Source organism: Rhinoderma darwinii (genome assembly GCF_050947455.1).
Source record: "Rhinoderma darwinii isolate aRhiDar2 chromosome 5 unlocalized genomic scaffold, aRhiDar2.hap1 SUPER_5_unloc_14, whole genome shotgun sequence".
Classification (NCBI taxonomy): Eukaryota; Metazoa; Chordata; class Amphibia; order Anura; family Rhinodermatidae; genus Rhinoderma; species Rhinoderma darwinii.
In genome coordinates this window covers 220,138-239,601 of record NW_027461770.1, presented here as the reverse complement: position 1 = coordinate 239,601, position 19,464 = coordinate 220,138, and the positions used below count along the sequence as shown (strand labels likewise).

The 19,464-nt window shown below is 47.8% G+C and overlaps 13 non-coding genes across 13 annotated transcripts; all 13 read right to left on the bottom strand.

Moving 5' to 3' along the window:
* Window positions 1-1,227: 1,227 nt before the first annotated feature.
* Window positions 1,228-1,418, bottom strand: LOC142685478 (U2 spliceosomal RNA). Its single transcript, XR_012854955.1, has one exon. It is a non-coding gene; the product is annotated as a U2 spliceosomal RNA (small nuclear RNA).
* A 1,296-nt stretch (window positions 1,419-2,714) lies between these two features.
* On the bottom strand, window positions 2,715-2,905 carry LOC142685477 (U2 spliceosomal RNA). The gene has a single exon (XR_012854954.1). It is a non-coding gene; the product is annotated as a U2 spliceosomal RNA (small nuclear RNA).
* Window positions 2,906-4,194: 1,289 nt separating this feature from the next.
* On the bottom strand, window positions 4,195-4,385 carry LOC142685476 (U2 spliceosomal RNA). The gene has a single exon (XR_012854953.1). It is a non-coding gene; the product is annotated as a U2 spliceosomal RNA (small nuclear RNA).
* Window positions 4,386-5,665: 1,280 nt separating this feature from the next.
* LOC142685475 (U2 spliceosomal RNA) lies at window positions 5,666-5,856 on the bottom strand. The gene has a single exon (XR_012854952.1). It is a non-coding gene; the product is annotated as a U2 spliceosomal RNA (small nuclear RNA).
* Window positions 5,857-7,156: 1,300 nt separating this feature from the next.
* Window positions 7,157-7,347, bottom strand: LOC142685474 (U2 spliceosomal RNA). The gene has a single exon (XR_012854951.1). It is a non-coding gene; the product is annotated as a U2 spliceosomal RNA (small nuclear RNA).
* Window positions 7,348-8,623: 1,276 nt separating this feature from the next.
* On the bottom strand, window positions 8,624-8,814 carry LOC142685618 (U2 spliceosomal RNA). Its single transcript, XR_012855081.1, has one exon. It is a non-coding gene; the product is annotated as a U2 spliceosomal RNA (small nuclear RNA).
* A 1,292-nt stretch (window positions 8,815-10,106) lies between these two features.
* On the bottom strand, window positions 10,107-10,297 carry LOC142685473 (U2 spliceosomal RNA). Its single transcript, XR_012854950.1, has one exon. It is a non-coding gene; the product is annotated as a U2 spliceosomal RNA (small nuclear RNA).
* A 1,284-nt stretch (window positions 10,298-11,581) lies between these two features.
* On the bottom strand, window positions 11,582-11,772 carry LOC142685471 (U2 spliceosomal RNA). Its single transcript, XR_012854949.1, has one exon. It is a non-coding gene; the product is annotated as a U2 spliceosomal RNA (small nuclear RNA).
* A 1,288-nt stretch (window positions 11,773-13,060) lies between these two features.
* LOC142685470 (U2 spliceosomal RNA) lies at window positions 13,061-13,251 on the bottom strand. Its single transcript, XR_012854948.1, has one exon. It is a non-coding gene; the product is annotated as a U2 spliceosomal RNA (small nuclear RNA).
* Window positions 13,252-14,535: 1,284 nt separating this feature from the next.
* LOC142685469 (U2 spliceosomal RNA) lies at window positions 14,536-14,726 on the bottom strand. The gene has a single exon (XR_012854947.1). It is a non-coding gene; the product is annotated as a U2 spliceosomal RNA (small nuclear RNA).
* A 1,285-nt stretch (window positions 14,727-16,011) lies between these two features.
* Window positions 16,012-16,206, bottom strand: LOC142685645 (U2 spliceosomal RNA). Its single transcript, XR_012855106.1, has one exon. It is a non-coding gene; the product is annotated as a U2 spliceosomal RNA (small nuclear RNA).
* Window positions 16,207-17,498: 1,292 nt separating this feature from the next.
* LOC142685468 (U2 spliceosomal RNA) lies at window positions 17,499-17,689 on the bottom strand. The gene has a single exon (XR_012854946.1). It is a non-coding gene; the product is annotated as a U2 spliceosomal RNA (small nuclear RNA).
* Window positions 17,690-18,977: 1,288 nt separating this feature from the next.
* On the bottom strand, window positions 18,978-19,168 carry LOC142685466 (U2 spliceosomal RNA). Its single transcript, XR_012854944.1, has one exon. It is a non-coding gene; the product is annotated as a U2 spliceosomal RNA (small nuclear RNA).
* Window positions 19,169-19,464: the final 296 nt, after the last annotated feature.

Sequence of the window (19,464 nt, the reverse complement as noted above, 5' to 3'; positions counted from 1 at the left end):
GGCAATTTCATGGGGCCCTGCAGGCTCACACACTCACAGCTACACGGGAGGTGAATAAAGGCCGGAGAGGAAGCCAGACAGGATTTGCTTCTTTTGCTTGCACCACAATGCAGTGCTGAAAGAGGAGGAATCTACATAAAAACGCCTTCCTGGCAACGCCCAAATGCCCTGCTGCCATGCAGATAAACACTGGCAGCGGCAGCAAGTGCATGCCCACAGCCACCCCTTGTTCCTTCACACCTTGTATCAGCTGTAATCCAGTCCAGTCCAGTGCTGCCTGCTGAGCAGCACTGACCAACACTGCCTGGGCCCAGGCTTTTATCTCTGAGGCCCCATTATGATGTCAGAAAGCTGGCTCTGGAATCCTGAGGGCTCCACTATGACACGTGCAAAGTTCCGTCTGAACTTTATATAAGACGGTGAGGCTCAGTCAGTCACTCAGTGTTGCCTGAGAGGGCAACACTGCAACAGCCGGCCGCCAGGCTGTCTTTTTTTTGCACAGCTAGTTGCCTCCAGGAGGCCACAAGAGGGAGACAAGGGACTGCAAAATGGAAAATAGGCATCCACCAACTTTACAGACAACTTCTCCTTGCTCCTACAACCTCCATCCTTGCACAGTTTGTTATTCTTCTAGGTCACATAGTAACAAATCCAAATTGCTGCTCTCTTTGTAGGCAAGCAAGGCTTTGTTGCAACTGCAATTCTTACTTCTTCTTGAAATGTAGGGACGACAGTACATTCCATCACATCCATCTAGTGTACACAGGTAGGTCCATTGTGGCGGGCAGGCGAGCGGGCGGGCTGCTTTATTGGCTGTTTGCTGTTCCCCTACTCCACTCCACTATTTGACTGTTGTGCTGCATCAATCAATCAATCAATCAATCAATCAATCAATCAATCAATCAATCAATCAATCAATCAATCAATCAGTGGCTGGCTCAGGTGCAGCTCTTTAACTTACCTAAAAGGGAGGGCGGAGAGAAGACAAGGAAGGTGAATGAGGTGTTCCAATGTGAAATGCCGGAAACACAGAAACACAGACGACACACAACAAGAGGTGGCAATCTATTCATTAATTGCATTTAATCAATGAGCTCATTATCACTCATGCATTGTCCAACAGGTGTTGAAATAATGGGATTAAAAGGGGAGATCCCTTCAGAAAGACAGAAACAATAGCAAAGACAAAAAACACTTTTGGAATCTGCTTTTAGTCAACACATAAGGAAAGGGTGCACCGGTCCTGGAAATACTGCAATACCAGGTCAATGCGTGGAGTGGACAGAGCAAGCTCTATTTCCATCTCCCTGTTCTAAAAATCCATTTAATATATGGTCCCCAGATAGGGGACGTATCAGATATTAAACTGATAAGAACAGATACTACACTTGATCTTAGCCAAAAGGCCGAGAAGCGATAACCCGAACGGGCCGCGCGTTGCCCGAGCCTGCCCGATACTGCTGTTCAGCCCTTGCAGCGATTCAGCCTACTTCTAGGCAATTCCATGGGGCCCTGCAGGCTCACACACTCACAGCTACACGGGAGGTGAATAAAGGCCGGAGAGGAAGCCAGACAGGATTTGCTTCTTTTGCTTGCACCACAATGCAGTGCTGAAAGAGGAGGAATCTACATAAAAACGCCTTCCTGGCAACGCCCAAATGCCCTGCTGCCATGCAGATAAACACTGGCAGCGGCAGCAAGTGCATGCCCACAGCCACCCCTTGTTCCTTCACACCTTGTATCAGCTGTAATCCAGTCCAGTCCAGTGCTGCCTGCTGAGCAGCACTGACCAACACTGCCTGGGCCCAGGCTTTTATCTCTGAGGCCCCATTATGATGTCAGAAAGCTGGCTCTGGAATCCTGAGGGCTCCACTATGACACGTGCAAAGTTCCGTCTGAACTTTATATAAGACGGTGAGGCTCAGTCAGTCACTCAGTGTTGCCTGAGAGGGCAACACTGCAACAGCCGGCCGCCAGGCTGTCTTTTTTTTGCACAGCTAGTTGCCTCCAGGAGGCCACAAGAGGGAGACAAGGGACTGCAAAATGGAAAATAGGCATCCACCAACTTTACAGACAACTTCTCCTTGCTCCTACAACCTCCATCCTTGCACAGTTTGTTATTCTTCTAGGTAACATAGTAACAAATCCAAATTGCTGCTCTCTTTGTAGGCAAGCAAGGCTTTGTTGCAACTGCAATTCTTACTTCTTCTTGAAATGTAGGGACGACAGTACATTCCATCACATCCATCTAGTGTACACAGGTAGGTCCATTGTGGCGGGCAGGCGAGCGGGCGGGCTGCTTTATTGGCTGTTTGCTGTTCCCCTACTCCACTCCACTATTTGACTGTTGTGCTGCATCAATCAATCAATCAATCAATCAATCAATCAATCAATCAATCAATCAATCAATCAATCAGTGGCTGGCTCAGGTGCAGCTCTTTAACTTACCTAAAAGGGAGGGCGGAGAGAAGACAAGGAAGGTGAATGAGGTGTTCCAATGTGAAATGCCGGAAACACAGAAACACAGACGACACACAACAAGAGGTGGCAATCTATTCATTAATTGCATTTAATCAATGAGCTCATTATCACTCATGCATTGTCCAACAGGTGTTGAAATAATGGGATTAAAAGGGGAGATCCCTTCAGAAAGACAGAAACAATAGCAAAGACAAAAAACACTTTTGGAATCTGCTTTTAGTCAACACATAAGGAAAGGGTGCACCGGTCCTGGAAATACTGCAATACCAGGTCAATGCGTGGAGTGGACAGAGCAAGCTCTATTTCCATCTCCCTGTTCTAAAAATCCATTTAATATATGGTCCCCAGATAGGGGACGTATCAGATATTAAACTGATAAGAACAGATACTACACTTGATCTTAGCCAAAAGGCCGAGAAGCGATAACCCGAACGGGCCGCGCGTTGCCCGAGCCTGCCCGATACTGCTGTTCAGCCCTTGCAGCGATTCAGCCTACTTCTAGGCAATTCCATGGGGCCCTGCAGGCTCACACACTCACAGCTACACGGGAGGTGAATAAAGGCCGGAGAGGAAGCCAGACAGGATTTGCTTCTTTTGCTTGCACCACAATGCAGTGCTGAAAGAGGAGGAATCTACATAAAAACGCCTTCCTGGCAACGCCCAAATGCCCTGCTGCCATGCAGATAAACACTGGCAGCGGCAGCAAGTGCATGCCCACAGCCACCCCTTGTTCCTTCACACCTTGTATCAGCTGTAATCCAGTCCAGTCCAGTGCTGCCTGCTGAGCAGCACTGACCAACACTGCCTGGGCCCAGGCTTTTATCTCTGAGGCCCCATTATGATGTCAGAAAGCTGGCTCTGGAATCCTGAGGGCTCCACTATGACACGTGCAAAGTTCCGTCTGAACTTTATATAAGACGGTGAGGCTCAGTCAGTCACTCAGTGTTGCCTGAGAGGGCAACACTGCAACAGCCGGCCGCCAGGCTGTCTTTTTTTTGCACAGCTAGTTGCCTCCAGGAGGCCACAAGAGGGAGACAAGGGACTGCAAAATGGAAAATAGGCATCCACCAACTTTACAGCCAACTTCTCCTTGCTCCTACAACCTCCATCCTTGCACAGTTTGTTATTCTTCTAGGTAACATAGTAACAAATCCAAATTGCTGCTCTCTTTGTAGGCAAGCAAGGCTTTGTTGCAACTGCAATTCTTACTTCTTCTTGAAATGTAGGGACGACAGTACATTCCATCACATCCATCTAGTGTACACAGGTAGGTCCATTGTGGCGGGCAGGCGAGCGGGCGGGCTGCTTTATTGGCTGTTTGCTGTTCCCCTACTCCACTCCACTATTTGACTGTTGTGCTGCATCAATCAATCAATCAATCAATCAATCAATCAATCAATCAATCAATCAATCAGTGGCTGGCTCAGGTGCAGCTCTTTAACTTACCTAAAAGGGAGGGCGGAGAGAAGACAAGGAAGGTGAATGAGGTGTTCCAATGTGAAATGCCGGAAACACAGAAACACAGACGACACACAACAAGAGGTGGCAATCTATTCATTAATTGCATTTAATCAATGAGCTCATTATCACTCATGTATTGTCCAACAGGTGTTGAAATAATGGGATTAAAAGGGGAGATCCCTTCAGAAAGACAGAAACAATAGCAAAGACAAAAAAACACTTTTGGAATCTGCTTTTAGTCAACACATAAGGAAAGGGTGCACCGGTCCTGGAAATACTGCAATACCAGGTCAATGCGTGGAGTGGACAGAGCAAGCTCTATTTCCATCTCCCTGTTCTAAAAATCCATTTAATATATGGTCCCCAGATAGGGGACGTATCAGATATTAAACTGATAAGAACAGATACTACACTTGATCTTAGCCAAAAGGCCGAGAAGCGATAACCCGAACGGGCCGCGCGTTGCCCGAGCCTGCCAGATACTGCTGTTCAGCCCTTGCAGCGATTCAGCCTACTTCTAGGCAATTCCATGGGGCCCTGCAGGCTCACACACTCACAGCTACACGGGAGGTGAATAAAGGCCGGAGAGGAAGCCAGACAGGATTTGCTTCTTTTGCTTGCACCACAATGCAGTGCTGAAAGAGGAGGAATCTACATAAAAACGCCTTCCTGGCAGCGCCCAAATGCCCTGCTGCCATGCAGATAAACACTGGCAGTGGCAGCAAGTGCATGCCCACAGCCACCCCTTGTTCCTTCACACCTTGTATCAGCTGTAATCCAGTCCAGTCCAGTGCTGCCTGCTGAGCAGCACTGACCAACACTGCCTGGGCCCAGGCTTTTATCTCTGAGGCCCCATTATGATGTCAGAAAGCTGGCTCTGGAATCCTGAGGGCTCCACTATGACACGTGCAAAGTTCCGTCTGAACTTTATATAAGACGGTGAGGCTCAGTCAGTCACTCAGTGTTGCCTGAGAGGGCAACACTGCAACAGCCGGCCGCCAGGCTGTCTTTTTTTTGCACAGCTAGTTGCCTCCAGGAGGCCACAAGAGGGAGACAAGGGACTGCAAAATGGAAAATAGGCATCCACCAACTTTACAGACAACTTCTCCTTGCTCCTACAACCTCCATCCTTGCACAGTTTGTTATTCTTCTAGGTAACATAGTAACAAATCCAAATTGCTGCTCTCTTTGTAGGCAAGCAAGGCTTTGTTGCAACTGCAATTCTTACTTCTTCTTGAAATGTAGGGACGACAGTACATTCCATCACATCCATCTAGTGTACACAGGTAGGTCCATTGTGGCGGGCAGGCGAGCGGGCGGGCTGCTTTATTGGCTGTTTGCTGTTCCCCTACTCCACTCCACTATTTGACTGTTGTGCTGCATCAATCAATCAATCAATCAATCAATCAATCAATCAATCAATCAGTGGCTGGCTCAGGTGCAGCTCTTTAACTTACCTAAAAGGGAGGGCGGAGAGAAGACAAGGAAGGTGAATGAGGTGTTCCAATGTGAAATGCCGGAAACACAGAAACACAGACGACACACAACAAGAGGTGGCAATCTATTCATTAATTGCATTTAATCAATGAGCTCATTATCACTCATGCATTGTCCAACAGGTGTTGAAATAATGGGATTAAAAGGGGAGATCCCTTCAGAAAGACAGAAACAATAGCAAAGACAAAAAACACTTTTGGAATCTGCTTTTAGTCAACACATAAGGAAAGGGTGCACCGGTCCTGGAAATACTGCAATACCAGGTCAATGCGTGGAGTGGACAGAGCAAGCTCTATTTCCATCTCCCTGTTCTAAAAATCCATTTAATATATGGTCCCCAGATAGGGGACGTATCAGATATTAAACTGATAAGAACAGATACTACACTTGATCTTAGCCAAAAGGCCGAGAAGCGATAACCCGAACGGGCCGCGCGTTGCCCGAGCCTGCCCGATACTGCTGTTCAGCCCTTGCAGCGATTCAGCCTACTTCTAGGCAATTCCATGGGGCCCTGCAGGCTCACACACTCACAGCTACACGGGAGGTGAATAAAGGCCGGAGAGGAAGCCAGACAGGATTTGCTTCTTTTGCTTGCACCACAATGCAGTGCTGAAAGAGGAGGAATCTACATAAAAACGCCTTCCTGGCAACGCCCAAATGCCCTGCTGCCATGCAGATAAACACTGGCAGCGGCAGCAAGTGCATGCCCACAGCCACCCCTTGTTCCTTCACACCTTGTATCAGCTGTAATCCAGTCCAGTCCAGTGCTGCCTGCTGAGCAGCACTGACCAACACTGCCTGGGCCCAGGCTTTTATCTCTGAGGCCCCATTATGATGTCAGAAAGCTGGCTCTGGAATCCTGAGGGCTCCACTATGACACGTGCAAAGTTCCGTCTGAACTTTATATAAGACGGTGAGGCTCAGTCAGTCACTCAGTGTTGCCTGAGAGGGTAACACTGCAACAGCTGGCCGCCAGGCTGTCTTTTTTTTGCACAGCTAGTTGCCTCCAGGAGGCCACAAGAGGGAGACAAGGGACTGCAAAATGGAAAATAGGCATCCACCAACTTTACAGACAACTTCTCCTTGCTCCTACAACCTCCATCCTTGCACAGTTTGTTATTCTTCTAGGTAACATAGTAACAAATCCAAATTGCTGCTCTCTTTGTAGGCAAGCAAGGCTTTGTTGCAACTGCAATTCTTACTTCTTCTTGAAATGTAGGGACGACAGTACATTCCATCACATCCATCTAGTGTACACAGGTAGGTCCATTGTGGCGGGCAGGCGAGCGGGCGGGCTGCTTTATTGGCTGTTTGCTGTTCCCCTACTCCACTCCACTATTTGACTGTTGTGCTGAATCAATCAATCAATCAATCAATCAATCAATCAATCAATCAATCAATCAATCAATCAATCAATCAGTGGCTGGCTCAGGTGCAGCTCTTTAACTTACCTAAAAGGGAGGGCGGAGAGAAGACAAGGAAGGTGAATGAGGTGTTCCAATGTGAAATGCCGGAAACACAGAAACACAGACGACACACAACAAGAGGTGGCAATCTATTCATTAATTGCATTTAATCAATGAGCTCATTATCACTCATGCATTGTCCAACAGGTGTTGAAATAATGGGATTAAAAGGGGAGATCCCTTCAGAAAGACAGAAACAATAGCAAAGACAAAAAACACTTTTGGAATCTGCTTTTAGTCAACACATAAGGAAAGGGTGCACCGGTCCTGGAAATACTGCAATACCAGGTCAATGCGTGGAGTGGACAGAGCAAGCTCTATTTCCATCTCCCTGTTCTAAAAATCCATTTAATATATGGTCCCCAGATAGGGGACGTATCAGATATTAAACTGATAAGAACAGATACTACACTTGATCTTAGCCAAAAGGCCGAGAAGCGATAACCCGAACGGGCCGCGCGTTGCCCGAGCCTGCCCGATACTGCTGTTCAGCCCTTGCAGCGATTCAGCCTACTTCTAGGCAATTCCATGGGGCCCTGCAGGCTCACACACTCACAGCTACACGGGAGGTGAATAAAGGCCGGAGAGGAAGCCAGACAGGATTTGCTTCTTTTGCTTGCACCACAATGCAGTGCTGAAAGAGGAGGAATCTACATAAAAACGCCTTCCTGGCAACGCCCAAATGCCCTGCTGCCATGCAGATAAACACTGGCAGCGGCAGCAAGTGCATGCCCACAGCCACCCCTTGTTCCTTCACACCTTGTATCAGCTGTAATCCAGTCCAGTCCAGTGCTGCCTGCTGAGCAGCACTGACCAACACTGCCTGGGCCCAGGCTTTTATCTCTGAGGCCCCATTATGATGTCAGAAAGCTGGCTCTGGAATCCTGAGGGCTCCACTATGACACGTGCAAAGTTCCGTCTGAACTTTATATAAGACGGTGAGGCTCAGTCAGTCACTCAGTGTTGCCTGAGAGGGCAACACTGCAACAGCCGGCCGCCAGGCTGTCTTTTTTTTGCACAGCTAGTTGCCTCCAGGAGGCCACAAGAGGGAGACAAGGGACTGCAAAATGGAAAATAGGCATCCACCAACTTTACAGACAACTTCTCCTTGCTCCTACAACCTCCATCCTTGCACAGTTTGTTATTCTTCTAGGTAACATAGTAACAAATCCAAATTGCTGCTCTCTTTGTAGGCAAGCAAGGCTTTGTTGCAACTGCAATTCTTACTTCTTCTTGAAATGTAGGGACGACAGTACATTCCATCACATCCATCTAGTGTACACAGGTAGGTCCATTGTGGCGGGCAGGCGAGCGGGCGGGCTGCTTTATTGGCTGTTTGCTGTTCCCCTACTCCACTCCACTATTTGACTGTTGTGCTGCATCAATCAATCAATCAATCAATCAATCAATCAATCAATCAGTGGCTGGCTCAGGTGCAGCTCTTTAACTTACCTAAAAGGGAGGGCGGAGAGAAGACAAGGAAGGTGAATGAGGTGTTCCAATGTGAAATGCCGGAAACACAGAAACACAGACGACACACAACAAGAGGTGGCAATCTATTCATTAATTGCATTTAATCAATGAGCTCATTATCACTCATGCATTGTCCAACAGGTGTTGAAATAATGGGATTAAAAGGGGAGATCCCTTCAGAAAGACAGAAACAATAGCAAAGACAAAAAACACTTTTGGAATCTGCTTTTAGTCAACACATAAGGAAAGGGTGCACCGGTCCTGGAAATACTGCAATACCAGGTCAATGCGTGGAGTGGACAGAGCAAGCTCTATTTCCATCTCCCTTTTCTAAAAATCCATTTAATATATGGTCCCCAGATAGGGGACGTATCAGATATTAAACTGATAAGAACAGATACTACACTTGATCTTAGCCAAAAGGCCGAGAAGCGATAACCCGAACGGGCCGCGCGTTGCCCGAGCCTGCCCGATACTGCTGTTCAGCCCTTGCAGCGATTCAGCCTACTTCTAGGCAATTCCATGGGGCCCTGCAGGCTCACACACTCACAGCTACACGGGAGGTGAATAAAGGCCGGAGAGGAAGCCAGACAGGATTTGCTTCTTTTGCTTGCACCACAATGCAGTGCTGAAAGAGGAGGAATCTACATAAAAACGCCTTCCTGGCAACGCCCAAATGCCCTGCTGCCATGCAGATAAACACTGGCAGCGGCAGCAAGTGCATGCCCACAGCCACCCCTTGTTCCTTCACACCTTGTATCAGCTGTAATCCAGTCCAGTCCAGTGCTGCCTGCTGAGCAGCACTGACCAACACTGCCTGGGCCCAGGCTTTTATCTCTGAGGCCCCATTATGATGTCAGAAAGCTGGCTCTGGAATCCTGAGGGCTCCACTATGACACGTGCAAAGTTCCGTCTGAACTTTATATAAGACGGTGAGGCTCAGTCAGTCACTCAGTGTTGCCTGAGAGGGCAACACTGCAACAGCCGGCCGCCAGGCTGTCTTTTTTTTGCACAGCTAGTTGCCTCCAGGAGGCCACAAGAGGGAGACAAGGGACTGCAAAATGGAAAATAGGCATCCACCAACTTTACAGACAACTTCTCCTTGCTCCTACAACCTCCATCCTTGCACAGTTTGTTATTCTTCTAGGTAACATAGTAACAAATCCAAATTGCTGCTCTCTTTGTAGGCAAGCAAGGCTTTGTTGCAACTGCAATTCTTACTTCTTCTTGAAATGTAGGGACGACAGTACATTCCATCACATCCATCTAGTGTACACAGGTAGGTCCATTGTGGCGGGCAGGCGAGCGGGCGGGCTGCTTTATTGGCTGTTTGCTGTTCCCCTACTCCACTCCACTATTTGACTGTTGTGCTGCATCAATCAATCAATCAATCAATCAATCAATCAATCAATCAATCAATCAATCAATCAGTGGCTGGCTCAGGTGCAGCTCTTTAACTTACCTAAAAGGGAGGGCGGAGAGAAGACAAGGAAGGTGAATGAGGTGTTCCAATGTGAAATGCCGGAAACACAGAAACACAGACGACACACAACAAGAGGTGGCAATCTATTCATTAATTGCATTTAATCAATGAGCTCATTATCACTCATGCATTGTCCAACAGGTGTTGAAATAATGGGATTAAAAGGGGAGATCCCTTCAGAAAGACAGAAACAATAGCAAAGACAAAAAACACTTTTGGAATCTGCTTTTAGTCAACACATAAGGAAAGGGTGCACCGGTCCTGGAAATACTGCAATACCAGGTCAATGCGTGGAGTGGACAGAGCAAGCTCTATTTCCATCTCCCTGTTCTAAAAATCCATTTAATATATGGTCCCCAGATAGGGGACGTATCAGATATTAAACTGATAAGAACAGATACTACACTTGATCTTAGCCAAAAGGCCGAGAAGCGATAACCCGAACGGGCCGCGCGTTGCCCGAGCCTTCCCGATACTGCTGTTCAGCCCTTGCAGCGATTCAGCCTACTTCTAGGCAATTCCATGGGGCCCTGCAGGCTCACACACTCACAGCTACACGGGAGGTGAATAAAGGCCGGAGAGGAAGCCAGACAGGATTTGCTTCTTTTGCTTGCACCACAATGCAGTGCTGAAAGAGGAGGAATCTACATAAAAACGCCTTCCTGGCAACGCCCAAATGCCCTGCTGCCATGCAGATAAACACTGGCAGCGGCAGCAAGTGCATGCCCACAGCCACCCCTTGTTCCTTCACACCTTGTATCAGCTGTAATCCAGTCCAGTCCAGTGCTGCCTGCTGAGCAGCACTGACCAACACTGCCTGGGCCCAGGCTTTTATCTCTGAGGCCCCATTATGATGTCAGAAAGCTGGCTCTGGAATCCTGAGGGCTCCACTATGACACGTGCAAAGTTCCGTCTGAACTTTATATAAGACGGTGAGGCTCAGTCAGTCACTCAGTGTTGCCTGAGAGGGCAACACTGCAACAGCCGGCCGCCAGGCTGTCTTTTTTTTGCACAGCTAGTTGCCTCCAGGAGGCCACAAGAGGGAGACAAGGGACTGCAAAATGGAAAATAGGCATCCACCAACTTTACAGACAACTTCTCCTTGCTCCTACAACCTCCATCCTTGCACAGTTTGTTATTCTTCTAGGTAACATAGTAACAAATCCAAATTGCTGCTCTCTTTGTAGGCAAGCAAGGCTTTGTTGCAACTGCAATTCTTACTTCTTCTTGAAATGTAGGGACGACAGTACATTCCATCACATCCATCTAGTGTACACAGGTAGGTCCATTGTGGCGGGCAGGCGAGCGGGCGGGCTGCTTTATTGGCTGTTTGCTGTTCCCCTACTCCACTCCACTATTTGACTGTTGTGCTGCATCAATCAATCAATCAATCAATCAATCAATCAATCAATCAATCAATCAGTGGCTGGCTCAGGTGCAGCTCTTTAACTTACCTAAAAGGGAGGGCGGAGAGAAGACAAGGAAGGTGAATGAGGTGTTCCAATGTGAAATGCCGGAAACACAGAAACACAGACGACACACAACAAGAGGTGGCAATCTATTCATTAATTGCATTTAATCAATGAGCTCATTATCACTCATGCATTGTCCAACAGGTGTTGAAATAATGGGATTAAAAGGGGAGATCCCTTCAGAAAGACAGAAACAATAGCAAAGACAAAAAACACTTTTGGAATCTGCTTTTAGTCAACACATAAGGAAAGGGTGCACCGGTCCTGGAAATACTGCAATACCAGGTCAATGCGTGGAGTGGACAGAGCAAGCTCTATTTCCATCTCCCTGTTCTAAAAATCCATTTAATATATGGTCCCCAGATAGGGGACGTATCAGATATTAAACTGATAAGAACAGATACTACACTTGATCTTAGCCAAAAGGCCGAGAAGCGATAACCCGAACGGGCCGCGCGTTGCCCGAGCCTGCCCGATACTGCTGTTCAGCCCTTGCAGCGATTCAGCCTACTTCTAGGCAATTCCATGGGGCCCTGCAGGCTCACACACTCACAGCTACACGGGAGGTGAATAAAGGCCGGAGAGGAAGCCAGACAGGATTTGCTTCTTTTGCTTGCACCACAATGCAGTGCTGAAAGAGGAGGAATCTACATAAAAACGCCTTCCTGGCAACGCCCAAATGCCCTGCTGCCATGCAGATAAACACTGGCAGCGGCAGCAAGTGCATGCCCACAGCCACCCCTTGTTCCTGCACACCTTGTATCAGCTGTAATCCAGTCCAGTCCAGTGCTGCCTGCTGAGCAGCACTGACCAACACTGCCTGGGCCCAGGCTTTTATCTCTGAGGCCCCATTATGATGTCAGAAAGCTGGCTCTGGAATCCTGAGGGCTCCACTATGACACGTGCAAAGTTCCGTCTGAACTTTATATAAGACGGTGAGGCTCAGTCAGTCACTCAGTGTTGCCTGAGAGGGCAACACTGCAACAGCCGGCCGCCAGGCTGTCTTTTTTTTGCACAGCTAGTTGCCTCCAGGAGGCCACAAGAGGGAGACAAGGGACTGCAAAATGGAAAATAGGCATCCACCAACTTTACAGACAACTTCTCCTTGCTCCTACAACCTCCATCCTTGCACAGTTTGTTATTCTTCTAGGTAACATAGTAACAAATCCAAATTGCTGCTCTCTTTGTAGGCAAGCAAGGCTTTGTTGCAACTGCAATTCTTACTTCTTCTTGAAATGTAGGGACGACAGTACATTCCATCACATCCATCTAGTGTACACAGGTAGGTCCATTGTGGCGGGCAGGCGAGCGGGCGGGCTGCTTTATTGGCTGTTTGCTGTTCCCCTACTCCACTCCACTATTTGACTGTTGTGCTGCATCAATCAATCAATCAATCAATCAATCAATCAATCAATCAATCAATCAATCAGTGGCTGGCTCAGGTGCAGCTCTTTAACTTACCTAAAAGGGAGGGCGGAGAGAAGACAAGGAAGGTGAATGAGGTGTTCCAATGTGAAATGCCGGAAACACAGAAACAGAGACGACACACAACAAGAGGTGGCAATCTATTCATTAATTGCATTTAATCAATGAGCTCATTATCACTCATGCATTGTCCAACAGGTGTTGAAATAATGGGATTAAAAGGGGAGATCCCTTCAGAAAGACAGAAACAATAGCAAAGACAAAAAACACTTTTGGAATCTGCTTTTAGTCAACACATAAGGAAAGGGTGCACCGGTCCTGGAAATACTGCAATACCAGGTCAATGCGTGGAGTGGACAGAGCAAGCTCTATTTCCATCTCCCTGTTCTAAAAATCCATTTAATATATGGTCCCCAGATAGGGGACGTATCAGATATTAAACTGATAAGAACAGATACTACACTTGATCTTAGCCAAAAGGCCGAGAAGCGATAACCCGAACGGGCCGCGCGTTGCCCGAGCCTGCCCGATACTGCTGTTCAGCCCTTGCAGCGATTCAGCCTACTTCTAGGCAATTCCATGGGGCCCTGCAGGCTCACACACTCACAGCTACACGGGAGGTGAATAAAGGCCGGAGAGGAAGCCAGACAGGATTTGCTTCTTTTGCTTGCACCACAATGCAGTGCTGAAAGAGGAGGAATCTACATAAAAACGCCTTCCTGGCAACGCCCAAATGCCCTGCTGCCATGCAGATAAACACTGGCAGCGGCAGCAAGTGCATGCCCACAGCCACCCCTTGTTCCTTCACACCTTGTATCAGCTGTAATCCAGTCCAGTCCAGTGCTGCCTGCTGAGCAGCACTGACCAACACTGCCTGGGCCCAGGCTTTTATCTCTGAGGCCCCATTATGATGTCAGAAAGCTGGCTCTGGAATCCTGAGGGCTCCACTATGACACGTGCAAAGTTCCGTCTGAACTTTATATAAGACGGTGAGGCTCAGTCAGTCACTCAGTGTTGCCTGAGAGGGCAACACTGCAACAGCCGGCCGCCAGGCTGTCTTTTTTTTGCACAGCTAGTTGCCTCCAGGAGGCCACAAGAGGGAGACAAGGGACTGCAAAATGGAAAATAGGCATCCACCAACTTTACAGACAACTTCTCCTTGCTCCTACAACCTCCATCCTTGCACAGTTTGTTATTCTTCTAGGTAACATAGTAACAAATCCAAATTGCTTCTCTCTTTGTAGGCAAGCAAGGCTTTGTTGCAACTGCAATTCTTACTTCTTCTTGAAATGTAGGGACGACAGTACATTCCATCACATCCATCTAGTGTACACAGGTAGGTCCATTGTGGCGGGCAGGCGAGCGGGCGGGCTGCTTTATTGGCTGTTTGCTGTTCCCCTACTCCACTCCACTATTTGACTGTTGTGCTGCATCAATCAATCAATCAATCAATCAATCAATCAATCAATCAATCAATCAGTGGCTGGCTCAGGTGCAGCTCTTTAACTTACCTAAAAGGGAGGGCGGAGAGAAGACAAGGAAGGTGAATGAGGTGTTCCAATGTGAAATGCCGGAAACACAGAAACACAGACGACACACAACAAGAGGTGGCAATCTATTCATTAATTGCATTTAATCAATGAGCTCATTATCACTCATGCATTGTCCAACAGGTGTTGAAATAATGGGATTAAAAGGGGAGATCCCTTCAGAAAGACAGAAACAATAGCAAAGACAAAAAACACTTTTGGAATCTGCTTTTAGTCAACACATAAGGAAAGGGTGCACCGGTCCTGGAAATACTGCAATACCAGGTCAATGCGTGGAGTGGACAGAGCAAGCTCTATTTCCATCTCCCTGTTCTAAAAATCCATTTAATATATGGTCCCCAGATAGGGGACGTATCAGATATTAAACTGATAAGAACAGATACTACACTTGATCTTAGCCAAAAGGCCGAGAAGCGATAACCCGAACGGGCCGCGCGTTGCCCGAGCCTGCCCGATACTGCTGTTCAGCCCTTGCAGCGATTCAGCCTACTTCTAGGCAATTCCATGGGGCCCTGCAGGCTCACACACTCACAGCTACACGGGAGGTGAATAAAGGCCGGAGAGGAAGCCAGACAGGATTTGCTTCTTTTGCTTGCACCACAATGCAGTGCTGAAAGAGGAGGAATCTACATAAAAACGCCTTCCTGGCAACGCCCAAATGCCCTGCTGCCATGCAGATAAACACTGGCAGCGGCAGCAAGTGCATGCCCACAGCCACCCCTTGTTCCTTCACACCTTGTATCAGCTGTAATCCAGTCCAGTCCAGTGCTGCCTGCTGAGCAGCACTGACCAACACTGCCTGGGCCCAGGCTTTTATCTCTGAGGCCCCATTATGATGTCAGAAAGCTGGCTCTGGAATCCTGAGGGCTCCACTATGACACGTGCAAAGTTCCGTCTGAACTTTATATAAGACGGTGAGGCTCAGTCAGTCACTCAGTGTTGCCTGAGAGGGCAACACTGCAACAGCCGGCCGCCAGGCTGTCTTTTTTTTTGCACAGCTAGTTGCCTCCAGGAGGCCACAAGAGGGAGACAAGGGACTGCAAAATGGAAAATAGGCATCCACCAACTTTACAGACAACTTCTCCTTGCTCCTACAACCTCCATCCTTGCACAGTTTGTTATTCTTCTAGGTAACATAGTAACAAATCCAAATTGCTGCTCTCTTTGTAGGCAAGCAAGGCTTTGTTGCAACTGCAATTCTTACTTCTTCTTGAAATGTAGGGACGACAGTACATTCCATCACATCCATCTAGTGTACACAGGTAGGTCCATTGTGGCGGGCAGGCGAGCGGGCGGGCTGCTTTATTGGCTGTTTGCTGTTCCCCTACTCCACTCCACTATTTGACTGTTGTGCTGCATCAATCAATCAATCAATCAATCAATCAATCAATCAATCAATCAATCAGTGGCTGGCTCAGGTGCAGCTCTTTAACTTACCTAAAAGGGAGGGCGGAGAGAAGACAAGGAAGGTGAATGAGGTGTTCCAATGTGAAATGCCGGAAACACAGAAACACAGACGACACACAACAAGAGGTGGCAATCTATTCATTAATTGCATTTAATCAATGAGCTCATTATCACTCATGCATTGTCCAACAGGTGTTGAAATAATGGGATTAAAAGGGGAGATCCCTTCAGAAAGACAGAAACAATAGCAAAGACAAAAAACACTTTTGGAATCTGCTTTTAGTCAACACATAAGGAAAGGGTGCACCGGTCCTGGAAATACTGCAATACCAGGTCAATGCGTGGAGTGGACAGAGCAAGCTCTATTTCCATCTCCCTGTTCTAAAAATCCATTTAATATATGGTCCCCAGATAGGGGACGTATCAGATATTAAACTGATAAGTAAGAACAGATACTACACTTGATCTTAGCCAAAAGGCCGAGAAGCGATAACCCGAACGGGCCGCGCGTTGCCCGAGCCTGCCCGATACTGCTGTTCAGCCCTTGCAGCGATTCAGCCTACTTCTAGGCAATTCCATGGGGCCCTGCAGGCTCACACACTCACAGCTACACGGGAGGTGAATAAAGGCCGGAGAGGAAGCCAGACAGGATTTGCTTCTTTTGCTTGCACCACAATGCAGTGCTGAAAGAGGAGGAATCTACATAAAAACGCCTTCCTGGCAACGCCCAAATGCCCTGCTGCCATGCAGATAAACACTGGCAGCGGCAGCAAGTGCATGCCCACAGCCACCCCTTGTTCCTGCACACCTTGTATCAGCTGTAATCCAGTCCAGTCCAGTGCTGCCTGCTGAGCAGCACTGACCAACACTGCCTGGGCCCAGGCTTTTATCTCTGAGGCCCCATTATGATGTCAGAAAGCTGGCTCTGGAATCCTGAGGGCTCCACTATGACACGTGCAAAGTTCCGTCTGAACTTTATATAAGACGGTGAGGCTCAGTCAGTCACTCAGTGTTGCCTGAGAGGGCAACACTGCAACAGCCGGCCGCCAGGCTGTCTTTTTTTTGCACAGCTAGTTGCCTCCAGGAGGCCACAAGAGGGAGACAAGGGACTGCAAAATGGAAAATAGGCATCCACCAACTTTACAGACAACTTCTCCTTGCTCCTACAACCTCCATCCTTGCACAGTTTGTTATTCTTCTAGGTAACATAGTAACAAATCCAAATTGCTGCTCTCTTTGTAGGCAAGCAAGGCTTTGTTGCAACTGCAATTCTTACTTCTTCTTGAAATGTAGGGACGACAGTACATTCCATCACATCCATCTAGTGTACACAGGTAGGTCCATTGTGGCGGGCAGGCGAGCGGGCGGGCTGCTTTATTGGCTGTTTGCTGTTCCCCTACTCCACTCCACTATTTGACTGTTGTGCTGCATCAATCAATCAATCAATCAATCAATCAATCAATCAATCAATCAATCAATCAATCAGTGGCTGGCTCAGGTGCAGCTCTTTAACTTACCTAAAAGGGAGGGCGGAGAGAAGACAAGGAAGGTGAATGAGGTGTTCCAATGTGAAATGCCGGAAACACAGAAACACAGACGACACACAACAAGAGGTGGCAATCTATTCATTAATTGCATTTAATCAATGAGCTCATTATCACTCATGCATTGTCCAACAGGTGTTGAAATAATGGGATTAAAAGGGGAGATCCCTTCAGAAAGACAGAAACAATAGCAAAGACAAAAAACACTTTTGGAATCTGCTTTTAGTCAACACATAAGGAAAGGGTGCACCGGTCCTGGAAATACTGCAATACCAGGTCAATGCGTGGAGTGGACAGAGCAAGCTCTATTTCCATCTCCCTGTTCTAAAAATCCATTTAATATATGGTCCCCAGATAGGGGACGTATCAGATATTAAACTGATAAGAACAGATACTACACTTGATCTTAGCCAAAAGGCCGAGAAGCGATAACCCGAACGGGCCGCGCGTTGCCCGAGCCTGCCCGATACTGCTGTTCAGCCCTTGCAGCGATTCAGCCTACTTCTAGGCAATTCCATGGGGCCCTGCAGGCTCACACACTCACAGCTACACGGGAGGTGAATAAAGGCCGGAGAGGAAGCCAGACAGGATTTGCTTCTTTTGCTTGCACCACAATGCAGTGCTGAAAGAGGAGGAATCTACATAAAAACGCCTTCCTGGCAACGCCCAAATGCCCTGCTGCCATGCAGATAAACACTGGCAGCGGCAGCAAGTGCATGCCCACAGCCACCCCTTGTTCCTTCACACCTTGTATCAGCTGTAATCCAGTCCAGTCCAGTGCTGCCTGCTGAGCAGCACTGACCAACACTGCCTGGGCCCAGGCTTTTATCTCTGAGGCCCCATTATGATGTCAGAAAGCTGGCTCTGGAATCCTGAGGGCTCCACTATGACACGTGCAAAGTTCCGTCTGAACTTTATATAAGACGGTGAGGCTCAGTCAGTCACTCAGTGTTGCCTGAGAGGGCAACACTGCAACAGCCGGCCGCCAGGCTGTCTTTTTTTTGCACAGCTAGTTGCCTCCAGGAGGCCACAAGAGGGAGACAAGGGACTGCAAAATGGAAAATAGGCATCCACCAACTTTACAGACAACTTCTCCTTGCTCCTACAACCTCCATCCTTGCACAGTTTGTTATTCTTCTAGGTAACATAGTAACAAATCCAAATTGCTGCTCTCTTTGTAGGCAAGCAAGGCTTTGTTGCAACTGCAATTCTTACTTCTTCTTGAAATGTAGGGACGACAGTACATTCCATCACATCCATCTAGTGTACACAGGTAGGTCCATTGTGGCGGGCAGGCGAGCGGGCGGGCTGCTTTATTGGCTGTTTGCTGTTCCCCTACTCCACTCCACTATTTGACTGTTGTGCTGCATCAATCAATCAATCAATCAATCAATCAATCAATCAATCAATCAATCAATCAGTGGCTGGCTCAGGTGCAGCTCTTTAACTTACCTAAAAGGGAGGGCGGAGAGAAGACAAGGAAGGTGAATGAGGTGTTCCAATGTGAAATGCCGGAAACACAGAAACACAGACGACACACAACAAGAGGTGGCAATCTATTCATTAATTGCATTTAATCAATGAGCTCATTATCACTCATGCATTGTCCAACAGGTGTTGAAATAATGGGATTAAAAGGGGAGATCCCTTCAGAAAGACAGAAACAATAGCAAAGACAAAAAACACTTTTGGAATCTGCTTTTAGTCAACACATAAGGAAAGGGTGCACCGGTCCTGGAAATACTGCAATACCAGGTCAATGCGTGGAGTGGACAGAGCAAGCTCTATTTCCATCTCCCTGTTCTAAAAATCCATTTAATATATGGTCCCCAGATAGGGGACGTATCAGATATTAAACTGATAAGAACAGATACTACACTTGATCTTAGCCAAAAGGCCGAGAAGCGATAACCCGAACGGGCCGCGCGTTGCCCGAGCCTGCCCGATACTGCTGTTCAGCCCTTGCAGCGATTCAGCCTACTTCTAGGCAATTCCATGGGGCCCTGCAGGCTCACACACTCACAGCTACACGGGAGGTGAATAAAGGCCGGAGAGGAAGCCAGACAGGATTTGCTTCTTTTGCTTGCACCACAATGCAGTGCTGAAAGAGGAGGAATCTACATAAAAACGCCTTCCTGGCAACGCCCAAATGCCCTGCTGCCATGCAGATAAACACTGGCAGCGGCAGCAAGTGCATGCCCACAG